A 13,502-nucleotide genomic window follows, 5' to 3' on the forward strand; every position below is an offset into this window, starting at 1 on the left:
AATTAATCGTACTTATTGTGTGAAGTTAGCCAACTCGCCCAGAGCTGTACTGGGGTTAGTTGACAGACCAGATCACCGTGCGCAAGAGAGGTGCACTCTGAGTGAGCGTGGAAGGTGGCCCCGAATAATTAGCTTACATAGACAAGTGGCGCGCGCCAGACCCCAACCATAGGCTGACTTACACTCTCCATTACTTAGTACTTCCATATCCCACGTCTTTGCACACTGATTCTTCCTCACTAGACTCTTAAACTTCGGCCTACTCCTCATCACCACTAAATTGTGATCTGAGTCTCTTGTATCTGCACCTGGGTACGACTTACAACCCAGAGTCTGATTTCTAAATCTCTGCCTGACCATGGCTGTATCTAATTTCACGTCTATTGCAAGTATGTCTCCTCTTCTTGTGATTCTTGAACGGAGTATTCGCTATTACTAGTTGAAATTTATTTAAGAATTCAGTTATTCTTACTCCTCACTCACTGCTAATACCAAGCCCAGGTTCTTCTGTAACGCTTTTTTCTGCTCTTTCCCCTCCAGCTACATTCCAGTCCCCCATGACTATTAAATTTTCATCTCCCTTTACTTGCTGAGCTACCCATTCAATATCCTCATTTACTTTATCCTTTCATCTCCGACTTCCGATGTCGACATGCATACCTGAAGTGACATTGTTGGTGTTGGTTTGCTATCGTTTCTGATGATAACAACCCTCTCACTGATATTCACAGTAACTCACTCTCTGCCCTACCATCCTGTTCATAACGAATCCCACTCCCGTTATACAATTTGCTGCTGCAGTTGATGTTACCCTACAATCATCTGACCAGAAATCCTTGTCTTCTGTCCATTTCGCTTCACTAACCCCCACTGCGTACAGACTGAGCCTTAGCTTTTCCCTTTTCCGATTTTCTAGCTTTTCTACCACGTTCAAACTTTCGACATTCTAGGCCCCGACATGTAGACGTGCCAAACCGTTAAATACGGAATTTGTTCGCAATAGCGTTCAACGAGGCAAGATGCGAAATTGCTTTCTCCATGATGGTGTCTAACATGCGTCTGTATTCCAGGCACTTGATTATGGGCGTCAACATGTCGACGTCGGTATTCTCATTCACACTGCAGTCTGAGAAGTTTCGGAAAGCGCGCAACCAGTCCGGAGCGCAGCATGCAGGTCCACGCCTGATGTACGTAATGCTTCATCACCAGACCTACAGCCTGGACAAAACAATTCCATACGCTATAGCATACAGACAGGATAACGGTAGGTCCGCAGAATCACCACTGTTTATCAACAAGCTATGAACGAACCACAGTGTCACGAAACGACAAATCTATTCACCAGTGACTGAACATTCTGTCTCGTTGGGACTTAATCAAATGCTGGCATTGCTCCTCTTGTCAGTGAGACATGTGGCACTTCCTATCAAGTGTACTCTTGGTTTGTTTGTTTTTCATCCAAAGAAGCTCGGACAATCCTGATATTCCCGTTCACACACAAGAGTGCTGATGGATATACTTGTATGCTAGTAATCCGTGACCTCAGCTATTGGTTGCAGGAAGTCTGTTGTAGGCAGTCTTTGAGATGAGATTTATTCAGGTTGTTCTTTATGGGTGTTGCAACTTTCCCAAACGTTATGGTACACGAAACATCTCTTCTACTGCAAGCTCTTTGGTCCCCATATTTTTCGAGGAGGTACTATGGACCAAGGCAAGAAAAAAATGTCTGCTAAATAGGGGCTCCAAAGCGCATACCACAAGAGCTATCAGCAATTAATGATATTCGCTAATTTGAGACGCGTCTGTTCTCCTGTACAATTGCCCATAGCTCGTGAGGTACGCATTTTAGAGTGCACATCTATTGCACATTTTTTTCTTGTTTTGATCCGCATTACATCCTACAAAATTATGGAAACCAAAGATATTGCTGTTGAAGAGACGTGTTTCACACTACTGAAGGTGAACAAGTGCCCACAGCTCTAAGGTATGCCATTTAGAGACCATATTTACGAAATATATTTTTCTTGTTTTGGTTCATACCACCACCTTTGGAAGTTGCCTACCCTACAACCTTGGTAACAACATATAACAGAACATGTATTCCACTGTCAGAAGCATCAGAACTGTTTTCGCTTATAGCCTTCGACTCGGTCGTTTCCGGACCAGACCCCCTTACCTCAAATTGATACATCAACCCTTCTCCATCATCCATGAGGAGTTTGTAATGCTGTGGGGCGCCATTTTTCATTCGGGTTTCATGGTGCAAGTCAGTGGTTTTGTTTTGAACATTTCTGGAGTGTCACCGACGTCCACATCACCCCTGTACCATCTCCGGCCGCGGGTTCAACTTAAACGGCCACCAGAAATGAATGGTGAACTTTTGGGAATGCTAGCTGTTTGTGTTCGGGAACGACAGGAAGTCGTTAAACGAATGCCAGCCTGAGAACTCGAGAAGAGAGCCAGTAGGCAATACATCTCGTAAACCATTCGCAACACAGCACATTCTCTGCACTTTTCTCCTGGGTTATTAACCTGACCTTCTTCGATGTCAAGCGTTAATCTATAAGATGTTTATTATACGTGTTTCTGAGTAACATCACTTTCCGCTTGGTTTGAGGGCGTCAAATTGTCACTAATACTCCTTCTCGGAATTTTTTATTACTATCTCGCTGTACACAGCAGGATAGCCTAGGCCTTCTCATGTAAGCATCTGCGAGATAGAGAAGATAAGAAGCGCCAACAGTGAAGGCGTGTTTCAGGACAAAAGCACGCAGTATTTAGGAGCTAAGCTCAGTCACGCCGCGTGATCGTAGCGTTCAACACCGCCTCTCTACCCAAGACGCTTGCTGGTTGTGGTGTACTGATCAATTACATCCTTCCGCTAATTAGAGGTAATGATTTGTCAGTTGAATCAAACGCTCATGCTACATTCTTTATTGGTGCTAACAATTCTTATTAACATTTTAGAATTTAGACGATGAGCCTTTATATACGTGAGTAAACGAATAAATGCTTGATGACGAGTGTCATAGATGAAAGTAAAGAGTCAGAAGAGTAAATTTATGTTTGCCATGCAGGCAGTTTCCAACATCATCCAGAAGGAAGAGTATCTGACAAACACTTCTCTTTGGGCCATCGTACGAAAAGAAAGAAATATCCTCAGTATATCATGATCAGGGTGCAACAGTCTTGTTGCTTTATGTAAGACTTAAACGTAATATTGCCTCATAACTGTGCACATCTCTTTTACCAAATTTGTCAATGTTTAATGTGAATTACTGTTTTACCGTGGAACTATTTTCAGACTCTGGCCTCTAGTTAGACTTTAATAGAAGTCGTTTTCTGAAAACTGCAAAATTACAAAAGTGAAGTTTTTCCAAATGTGAAAATCTTTTCCAAGATCAACACAAGCATGTACCTAGGAACAAACATTCTGCTCAAAATTTAAAAGTGTTACAATCGAGAAAACCTTACCAGGAGCGTATTCATCGGTATGTGTGTGACATCATTATTCTACTACACAGAGGGGGGCGATGGTGACGGGAGGAGGCGTGGAGGCAGGCCACAGGGAAACAAAAAATGTGATTTTGTCAGGTGTTTTTCTTTCAAGAAAATGATTTAAAAGTCGGTATTACGCTGTTTTCTTAACGGTGTCGGAACTGGAACTTATTTATGGATACTTACAAGTTGTCCTTCGTCTTCGAAAATATTGAAAATACTAAAGACCCCAGGTCTGGCCCCGTGCTCCCTACAGCGTGGCTAGCTTCAAAAATATGTAGAATTTGACTCACCATGAAACCTTACAAATGAAGAGTTAATAATATCCTCCAAATAGCAACCACACCATATGTTGTCTCCTCTCTTTTTCGGCCCCTTTTTTCCGCCTTTGCAGATAAACAAGTTGTATAGGTTATTAACGTCTTTGGCAGCTGTAATGAAAGTCTTATTAAGACGAGAAGCGTTTCATTTTATTCTAAAGTATCTTCAGAGTTCAGATTTTTTGGTTTACTCCATTGTTGTCGTTCTCCCATGTATATGTTTTGGTATTTCAGTACACAGTACATTTACTGCATTAAAAATTCACGTTTCTATGTTCAGAAGAACTACTGTCATCTCACCATTTCGTATGTGCTGGATACCCAAAACACACACGTGCAAGAACAACAAGAAATAAGCAAACAACAACAACAACAACAAAAAACCTGGCCACTGTAGATGGCTTAGAACGAAGCAAAACGCACCTAGTCTTGATAAGACTTTCATTACAGTCGCAAAAGACGGTAATTAACCTGTACAACTATCAAACATATCTTGTGCAGCGTTTAAATATGTACGACTAGTAGTATTTACAAATGCTGCACAAATCGCAACCTCATGTCTCACAACAACGAATAACAGTAGAAAATTGCGGGAACTTCTTATGGCGGTCTTTTGTGCACTTACCTTCATATGATACTAAAATCGGTCATTAGATGGAAAAACCGACCATGAAACATCACATGTTCCTACCTACACTACTCTCCAGGCACAACACTCTCACCTACAATAAAATTACGAAATTTGCTTATGTACGAAGTTTGATGAATATCTTAAGAAGTTGTAAGATACTGGTACTTCAACAGAATTCTACATTACTTCTTCTTCTTCTTTTCCTTTGTCTTCTTCTCCGTCTACAAGCAGAAAATATACTACTGGCCATTAAAATTGCTACACAACGAAGATGACGTTCTACAGACGAGAAATTTAACCGACAGGATGAAGATGCTGTGATATGCAAATGATTGACTTTTCAGAGCATTCACACAAGGTTGGCGCCGGTGGAGACACTTACAACGTGCTGACATGAGGAAAGTTTCCAACCGATTTCTCATACACAAACAGCAGTTGACCGGCGTTGCCTGGTGAAACGTTGTTGTGATGGCTCGTGTAAGGAGGAGAAATGCGTACCATAACGTTTCCGACTTTGATAAAGGTCGGATTGTAGCCTATCGCGATTGCGGTTTATCGTATCGCGACATTGGTGCTCGCGATGGTCGAAATCCAATGAGTGTTAGCAGAATATGGAATCGGTGGGTTCATGAGGGTAATACGGAACGCCGTGCTGGATCCCAACGGCCTCGTATCACTAGCAGTCGAGATGACAGGCATCTTATCCGCATGGCTGTAACGGATCGTGCAGCCACGTCTCGATCACTGAGATAACAGTTGGAGACGTTTGCAAGGCAACAACCATCTGCACGAACAGTTCGACGACGTTTGCAGCAGCATGGACTATCAGCTCGGAGACCATGGCTACGGTTACCCTTGACGCTGCATCACAGACAGAAGCGCCTGCGAAGGTGTACTCAATGACGAACCTGGGTGCACGAATGGCAAAGCGTCATATTTTCGGATGAATCCACGTTCTGTTTACAGCACGTTGGAAGCATATTACCCGGCGTGATGGTATGGGGTACCATTGGTTACACGTCTCGGTCACCTCTTGTTCGCATTGACGGCACTTTGAACAGTGGACGTTACATTTCAGATGTGTTACGACCCGTGGCTCTACCCTTCATTCGATCCCTGCGAAACCCTACATTTCAGCAGGATAATGCACGAACGCATGTTGCAGGTCCTGTACGGGCCTTTCTGGATACAGAAAATGTTCGACTGGTGCCCTGGCCAGCACATTCTCAAGATCTCTCATCAACTGAAAACGTGTGGTCAATGGTGGCCGATCAACAGGCTCGTCACAATACGCCAGTCACTACTGTTGATGAACTGTGGTATCGTGTTGAAGCTACATGGGCAGCTGTACCTGTACGCGCCATCCAAGCTCTGTTTGACTCAGTGCCCAGGCGTATCAAGGCCGTTATTACGGCCAGAGGTGGTTGTTCTGGGTACTGATTTCTCAGGATCTATGCACCCAAATTGCGTGAAAATGTAATCACATGTCAGTTCTAGTATAATATATTTGTCCAATGAATATCTGTTTATCATCTGCATTTCTTCTTGGTGTAGCAGTTTTAATGGCCGGTAGTGTATTAATTGATAAAGCGATAAACAAAATTGAAATGAATGGTAAATACTTGGAAGGGAAAAAGGAAACAGTATTATGTTAAGGCGATTTACGGTAGTAACAAAGGGGTATTCACTAGTGACTAACGTGTCAATTGGTCTGTGTCAGACCTTGAAATAATTATTACGGACAGAAATGTGTATAACAAAGCGACGTATCATGAGTAAATCAGTGACAGAACTATTCTTCTGGTCTCCACGAAGACCCTCCGTGGCCCCTTGTTTCGAGAGCGACGATCTTGTCTCTGTGGGGTAACTTGATTGCTTCAAAGATAGCGTAAGTGCAACCAGACCACAGTGGTATCTGCGTAGAGGCCACGCTAACATGGTTCCTGAAGAGGGGTAACAGCATTTTGAGTAGTTATAGGGCCAATACTCGTTACCCATATGGTTAACCGATGTGGTCTTGCAACGTTAACCACCTTGACATATTTGTGATGGTACTGTAACACGGCTGAAATCGAGGATTAACGACAGCCCTTATATTTTCGATGTTATGCAACCTCTCTTGGGCAGAACGTTTCGCGGTAAAATATTGCATTAGCGCTTCTCCTGGTGGGGACTGCTCACGAAGCAGTGATCATCAGAAAAAAATAAATAAATAAATAAATAAATAAATATATATATATATATATATATATATATATATATATATATATATATCTTCTTCCACATAGAGGCGTGAACTGTTAGCGTTCTTTATCGTGCAGGCGGCATACAGAACTTGAAAAGATAACTTGATAATTTATGGTTACATATAGCGACATTTACTAATGTACGATAGCAGGAGGGAGAGAAAGTAAAGTCTGGTGAGGCAAATATTATCAACACAAAATCATATAATGGCAGACCGGGGCACATAGGTCTCACTGCACGATGGCATATTGGTATTATTTCGTTCAACTGCGGTTGGAATACACCACCGACCAAGGAGACTGCTGACAACAATACCGTCATCTTTCCACAAACGCATCGGTGCTGTTAGATTGTCGAACGAAGACTGTCACGCGTCTTATGTTTTCTTCTTAGTGACAGAAAATTTTGGTTGTTCAGGATATTTTGTTGTATACGCCAAGACAACGTCCTTAGTAAACAAATAAGTACAGCGATTAAAGTTCATATACTATCGATTATTTTGACACTGTATACGACGGACATGTTTAACACGTTTTCGTAAACGATATAAAGTGATTCCAATATGGTGATTGGGCATAATGGCCCACTCCAACAGGGGCACGTCGGATGAGATGGCCAACCTGCTTCGCTGTTTCTTTGTAAGTACTCTTACTATCTTCAATAGGTCCAATGTAATCAACATCTAGATCATAACCAAACTGATTCTTACGCAAGCAAATTGTCTCCTTAATTGATTTTAAACCGATAACTCTATACGATGTTTGATTTTTTTTCTTCTGTTTTCTTCTAATACCCATAGCCAGTGCTCATATATTGAACTAAAACTATTGTAAAGTAAATTGGAAATTATTAGTCACGGGACATCGTGGGACACATACAGGGTGTTTCAAAAATGACCGGTATATTTGAAACGGCAATAAAACCTAAACGAGCAGCGATAGAAATACACCGATTGTTGCAATATGCTTGGGACAACAGTACATTTTCAGGCGGACAAACTTTCGAAATTACAGTAGTTACAATTTTCAACAACAGATGGCGCTGCAAGTGATGTGAAAGATATAGAAGACAACGCAGTCTGTGGGTGCGCCATTCTGTACGTCGTCTTTCTGCTGTAAGCGTGTGCTGTTCACAACGTGCAAGTGTGCTGTAGACAACATGGTTTATTCCTTAGAACAGAGGATTTTTCTGGTGTTGGAATTCCACCGCCTAGAACACAGTGTTGTTGCAACAAGACGAAGTTTTCAACGGAGGTTTAATGTAACCAAAGGACCGAAAAGCGATACAATAAAGGATCTGTTTGAAAAATTTCAACGGACTGGGAACGTGACGGATGAACGTGCTGGAAAGGTAGGGCGACCGCGTACGGCAACCACAGAGGGCAACGCGCAGCTAGTGCAGCAGGTGATCCAACAGCGGCCTCGGGTTTCCGTTTGCCGTGTTGCAGCTGCGGTCCAAATGACGCCAACGTCCACGTATCGTCTCATGCGCCAGAGTTTACACCTCTATCCATACAAAATTCAAACGCGGCAACCCCTCAGCGCCGCTACCATTGCTGCACAAGAGACATTCGCTAACGATATAGTGCACAGGATTGATGATGGCGATATGCATGTGGGCAGCATTTGGTTTACTGACGAAGCTTATTTTTACCTGGACGGCTTCGTCAATAAACAGAACTGGCGCATATGGGGAACCGAAAAGCCCCATGTTGCAGTCCCATCGTCCCTGCATCCTCAAAAAGTACTGGTCTGGGCCGCCATTTCTTCCAAAGGAATCACTGGCCCATTTTTCAGATCCGAAACGATTACTGCATCACGCTATCTGGACATTCTTCGTGAATTTGTGGCGGTACAAACTGCCTTAGACGACACTGCGAACACCTCGTGGTTTATGCAAGATGGTGCCCGGCCACATCGCACGGCCGACGTCTTTAATTTCCTGAATGAATATTTCGATGATCGTGTGATTGCTTTGGGCTATCCGAAACATACAGGAGGCGGCGTGGACTGGCCTCCCTATTCGCCAGACATGAACCCCTGTGACTTCTTTCTGTGGGGACACTTGAAAGACCAGGTGTACCGCAAGGTTGGTTGGTTGGTTTTGGGGAAGGAGACCAGACAGCGTGGTCATCGGTCTCATCGGATTAGGGAAGGAAGTCGGCCGTGCCCTTTCAGAGGAACCATCCCGGCATTTGCCTGGAGTGATTTAGGGAAATCACGGAAAACCTAAATCAGGATGGCCGGACGCGGGATTGAACCGTCGTCCTCCCGAATGCGAGTCCAGTGTCTTACCACTGCGCCACCTCGCTCGGTGTACCGCAAGAATCCAGAAACAATTGAACAGCTGAAGCAATACATCTCATCTGCATGTGAAGCCATTCCGCCAGACACGTTGTCAAAGGTTTCGGGTAATTTCATTCAGAGACTACGCCATATTATTGCTACGCATGGTGGATATGTGGAAAATATCGTACTATAGAGTTTCCCAGACCGCAGCGCCATCTGTTGTTGAAAATTGTAACTACTGTAATTTCGAAAGTTTGTCTGCCTGAAAATGTACTGTTGTCCCAAGCATATTGCAACAAACGGTGTATTTCTATCGCTGCTCGTTTAGTTTTTATTGCCGTTTCAAATATACCGGTCATTTTTGAAACACCCTGTATTTTCAAGTATCAAATAAATGCGTATCTTCGAAATCAGTCATATTTCTATTAGTTTTTAGACAGTTCAAAATTATAGAAAGGCAACTCCCAGAGGCAATGTTTCTGCAGCAACTACGAAGTTAATAGTGATAAAAATGAAACAGCATGAAATATCACTTAGGGCAATGAGTAAAGAGATTAACATTCCTAGAAAATCTTTAGATAAGTACTGCAACAAATTCAGAGATTTGAGCTAATCCCTAATGACATCTACAATGTAGGTGAAACAGGAATCGCTACAGTCCAAAGAGCTGATAGAATAGTCGCTCGAAGGGGATTATGTAAAATAGTACGGATAACATCTGCTGAAAGAGAGTCACTTATCACTATGGCTTTAGCTCCTATTCCAACTGTGAATAGTGTGTTTCAATTTTTCATATCCCTTAGGATTAACTTGTAGCCACATTTTATCGGGTAAGGTTCTTTGTGTGCAAATGTGGTGCCTATCCCTCAGGCTGGATGAGAGAAACTAGCAGCTTGAAATACATGCAACATGCAAAAGAAACTGGTGCGCCTGCCTAATATCGTGCAGAGCCCTCGCGAGCACGAAGAAGTACCGCAACACGACGTGGCATGGACTCGACTAAAGTCTGAAGTTTTGCTAGAGGGAACTGAAACCATGAAACCTACAGGGCTGTCCTTATAATAGTAATAGTACGAGGGAATTAGGATCTCTTATGAACAGCACGTTGCAGGGCATTTCAGATATGCTCAAGTGGACCACAGGAGAATGTTCCTGGAGCCACTCTGTAGAAATTATGGACGTGTAGGGTCTCGCATTGTCCTGCTGGAATTGCCCAAGTCTGTCGGAGTGCACAATGGATATGAATGGATGCAGGTGATCAGACAGGATGCTTACGTATGTATCACTTGTCAGAGTCGCGTCTAGACGTATCAAGGGTCCCATATCACTCGAACTGCACACGCCCCACACCATTACAGAGCCTCCACCAGCTTGAACAGTCCCCTGCTGGCATGCTGAGTCCATGGATTTATGAGGTTGTCTCCATACCCATACACGTCCACCCGCTCGACAAAATCTGATACGAGACTCGTCCGACCAGGCAACATGTTTCCAGTCATCAACAGTCCAATGTCGGTGTTGACAGGACCATGTGAGTCGTAAAACTTCGTGTCGTGCAGTCATCAAGGGTACACGAGTGAGGAAAACCCATATCGATGATGTGTCGTTGAATGGTTCGCAAGCTGACACTCGTTGATGGTCCAATATTGAAATCTACAGCAATTTGCGGAAGGGCTGCACTTCTGTCTCGTTGAACGATTCTCTTCAGTCGCCGTTGGTGCCGTTCTCGCAGGATCTTTTTCCGGCCGCAGTGATGTGAGGAGACTTGATGTGTTAATCGGATTCCTAATAATCATAGTATACTCGTGGAATGGTCATACGGGAAAATGCCCACTTCATCGCTACCTCAGAGATGCTGTGTCCCATGCCTAGTGCGCCGACTATAACACCACGTTCATACTCTCATAAGTCTTAATAACCTGCCATTGTAGCAGCAGTAACAGATCTAACAACTGCCCCAGACACTTGTCTTATATAGGCGTTGCCGACCGCAGCACCGTATTCTGCCTGTTTACATATCTCTGTATTTGAATATGCATGCATATACCGGTTTCTTTGGCTCTTCAGTGTAATACCACAAGTTTGGTGTTCCAAAGACCATTCTTGTTTGGTTATGACTGACAACCATAGTTCCCATTGACATGCTGAAGTCTTACATTATTGCAACAAAAAAAAAAGTGGTGTCACACTTTTGACTTTTCCAGCTCCCCCAACGACAAATTACAGCACGTAGATAGAACTTTTTACGGCTCTTTGAAGAAGTTTGTAAACTCTGAATGCATTGCATGGGCGACAGCAAATGAACGACCAGTGACAATATACGACCTCTCAGGCATTGCGAAAACTGCTCTACCAAACGCAATTATGCCTAGAAACATACTGGCTGGATTCAAAGTGGCAGATACGTCTTCCTTAAACAGGTACATTTTCAGTGATAGTGACTTTGTGTCTTCTTACGTAACATACAAACCTGTTTCTAATGCATTTGGTTTAATAGCTGAAGTTGGCCCTTCCGCTGCTCAAGAACACAGTGGAGGGCCTATGCTGTCAGTTATAGCGCTTGTTAATGACTAATTGTGCTTCCCAACAGCCAAAGAAGTCAAACCATTTAAGAAATGGCACCAAGAAAAGAAACAGCATCAAATGGAAAAGTGCTTCAGCAATACTGAGAGACGTTCCTGTCAAATATGAATTACAATGCAAATAAGACTCCACAGAAATAATAGAAAACACTTTGAAGAGAAATACGAATATTCTACGTAAAAATCTATTTTCCAAAAAAAAAAAAAAGGCCGTGGCCAAGCTCCAACTCACATGAAAAACTCCTCGGATAATGCGCAGAAAGGAAGTAGACATTCCGGACAAAGTTCTTTATGACGAAGAAAATCAGGATGAGGATGCCCCGTGTCTTAAGTCATTTTTTGACAGTAATAATGGTGATGAATGGATTCAGTTCACAAATTGTAAGAACGTGGGCATGTCGGTCACCTGTTAAAAACGACGTGAAAGGACTTTTATATGAATTTTGAGCTGGAAAGGTCCTATCGAAAACTCAGGCGAAGACATAAATAGTTTAGATGTACTTTTCTGTCACACTGTTATTATAAAATGATAACATGATTTATGGTATCAGTTTCTGTCATAAAGCTGTAGAAATTTGTAATTAAAAACATTGTCAGCATTAAAAGTGAAATATTTTCCATTAAGTGATCAATAGAGTAGCTAAATTAAATAATATAATATTGTAGTCCAACTTGACCCAACTGCAGGGCCAGCTTGCTCTGTAGGTGGAATAGGTTCAAATGGTTCAAATGGCTCTGAGCACTATGCGACTTAACTTCTGAGGTCATCAGTCGCCTAGAACTTAGAACTAATTAAACCTAACTAACCTAAGGACACCACACACATCCATGCCCGAGGCAGGATTCGAACCTGAGACCGTAGCGGTCGATCGGCTCCAGACTGTAGCGCCTACAACCACACGGCCACTCCGGCCGGCAGGTGGAATAGGTCGGTCCTGGTTGTATTACTGTACTAAACATTTTCTAAACATTCTGCGTGGTGTCTGCTTGTTCTATATCGTGTCTCCCTACCACTTTCGCGCAACGACGCTCTGAGCGTGTTTTTTAGAGAATTGACTAGTTTGAACCTGGGACCTGTTGCTGGTAAGGAGACATCAGACCACACATGACATGTAGAATTCAGAAGAGTTCAGTGACACTAGCGATGATATAAGCAAATATTTAATGATCTCAGCGTCAGCTCCACTGCACTCCCTGTAAAAGAATCTTAATACTAACTAAATTTAGTGGAAGGGGTTCAAGGCTTTCCTATTTTTAGTTAGCTGGTAAAATAACGTCGAAAAAGTAGTTAAGTTTACCATTGGAAATCTTATTCTACTCACAAAACATCGTTTATAAATTGCACTATTGATAAAAGGAAATGTTTTAATACAGGATGATAAAAACCGACTGCGTTCAACAAAAATGTGAACGAATATTCCGTGAATTGGTTTCTGAGTTCTACAGTGGATCGAAGGATGACCTATGCCATATCACATCTATAATCTAGGTTTAAATTAAGTTTCACAAAAGAGAACACTATCAAAATGGTCTACAGTGACCCTCAATTATCATTAATTACTTATCTAACTTGTCGTAAAATACAGTGGCTGATGTCGCTTCTCAATAACTATATAACAGAAAAATCATCACGTTTCAGATTTTTACTTCAAGTGGCAAATGTGAACACCATGAGCTTTAATTGACGATCGACACTAGTATTACGCAACAAGGGGTGTAACAGATGAGACTTCTGCAGTTCTGAGTGAAGCTTTATGCGCTGGTATGCGGCATCACGTGCGTTCATTACCTTGTCGGTGTTCGTTAGGGGGCGGTGGACAGCGCAGCTCTGTCCAGCTCGCCCTCTCGGAAGCATCTCTCCCCTAACTTCTCCTTACTACAATTTACCGAAGTTCGTTTAAAAAAAACTATCTGGCTGTGTTTTCATTTGACCAAT

The 13,502-nt window shown here is 42.7% G+C and overlaps 1 protein-coding gene across 1 annotated transcript in view; it reads left to right on the forward strand.

The window, feature by feature from the left end:
- Nucleotides 1-2,771: 2,771 nt before the first annotated feature.
- The window catches only part of LOC124625136 (apolipoprotein D-like), a 51,502-nt gene continuing 40,771 nt past the window's right edge, over nt 2,772-13,502 (forward strand). Inside the window, exon 1 of the mRNA XM_047149150.1 lies at nt 2,772-2,891. The gene's annotated coding sequence lies outside the window, so the exon portion shown is untranslated. The remainder of the gene's footprint in view (nt 2,892-13,502) is intronic.

Source organism: Schistocerca americana, chromosome 1 (assembly GCF_021461395.2).
Source record: "Schistocerca americana isolate TAMUIC-IGC-003095 chromosome 1, iqSchAmer2.1, whole genome shotgun sequence".
NCBI classification, from domain to species: Eukaryota; Metazoa; Arthropoda; class Insecta; order Orthoptera; family Acrididae; genus Schistocerca; species Schistocerca americana.